Consider the following 879-nt stretch of genomic DNA (forward strand, 5'->3'; position numbering starts at 1 on the left):
TCCGCTTTAACCAAGCCGTATGAATGTGCCTTAGTGGCCTATAGGGGTAACGTGAATGCCAAGGTCCTGGCAGGCTGATTCTAACATAAGCGTCCCATGTGAAACGAGAGACCCAAGTTGGCAGCTTGGGGTCGTCTACGGGGCTCGCCTAAAGGTCAAAGGTGGTCACCGCCGGGCCACGCTGACGGCTCAAACTGCGAGTAGTATTGCTTTCGGAATAAAAAATACACTGTGCCAAAATTTTTAAAATCGAAAAAAAAAAAAAAGGGCGCTAGGTCCGAGTCTATTGGCCAGGCTGCCCCATGCCGCCTATTCACAGGTGCTATCCCACTACTGCAGAGCGCGGGAACTTTTGCCTGCTGCGTTTCCGCCCTGGGCCGGTTCGCTCCTCCTTAGGCGACCTGGCCACCACCGGGTTCCCCCGGGGTCACCATATCGACGCCCAGCTTAGCGCGGACACCCGATCAACATAGGTCAGCATGGGGCAGGGCTCGCCGGCCTCCAAGTAGCTGGATTACAGAGGCACGCCACAACCTCCGGCGAGAGCGGACTTCGAATTCTGGGGTTTTATATTTACCGAAAGCAATGCCACGTAACTTCTTTTTTTTTTTTTTTTTTTTTGCTGCGAAAGCTTATTCGATTGCAGCAATACGATTATTTTTTAACTTCGAACGTGTAGCCACGATTTTGTGGATAAGGCAACACGAGTGGTATGAAAATACAACACAATGGATGGATGGAATATAGGAGCGTCCTCTTTGAAACGCGGTGGTAGCAGTAGCTATCATGCTCATTTTTCTCCCTATATCTTAATTATTGATTTAGAATGGTTAACTAAACCATCATTCTATTTATTAAATTTTGTTCCTACATTACTAA

General features: G+C 48.1%; 1 pseudogene; it reads right to left on the minus strand.

Moving 5' to 3' along the window:
- Positions 1 to 285: 285 nt before the first annotated feature.
- LOC146198297 (signal recognition particle RNA) lies at positions 286 to 541 on the minus strand (annotated as a pseudogene).
- Positions 542 to 879: the final 338 nt, after the last annotated feature.

Source organism: Amblyomma maculatum, chromosome 2 (assembly GCF_055883805.1).
Source record: "Amblyomma maculatum isolate TAMU_Amacu chromosome 2, ASM5588380v1, whole genome shotgun sequence".
Lineage (NCBI taxonomy): Eukaryota > Metazoa > Arthropoda > Arachnida > Ixodida > Ixodidae > Amblyomma > Amblyomma maculatum.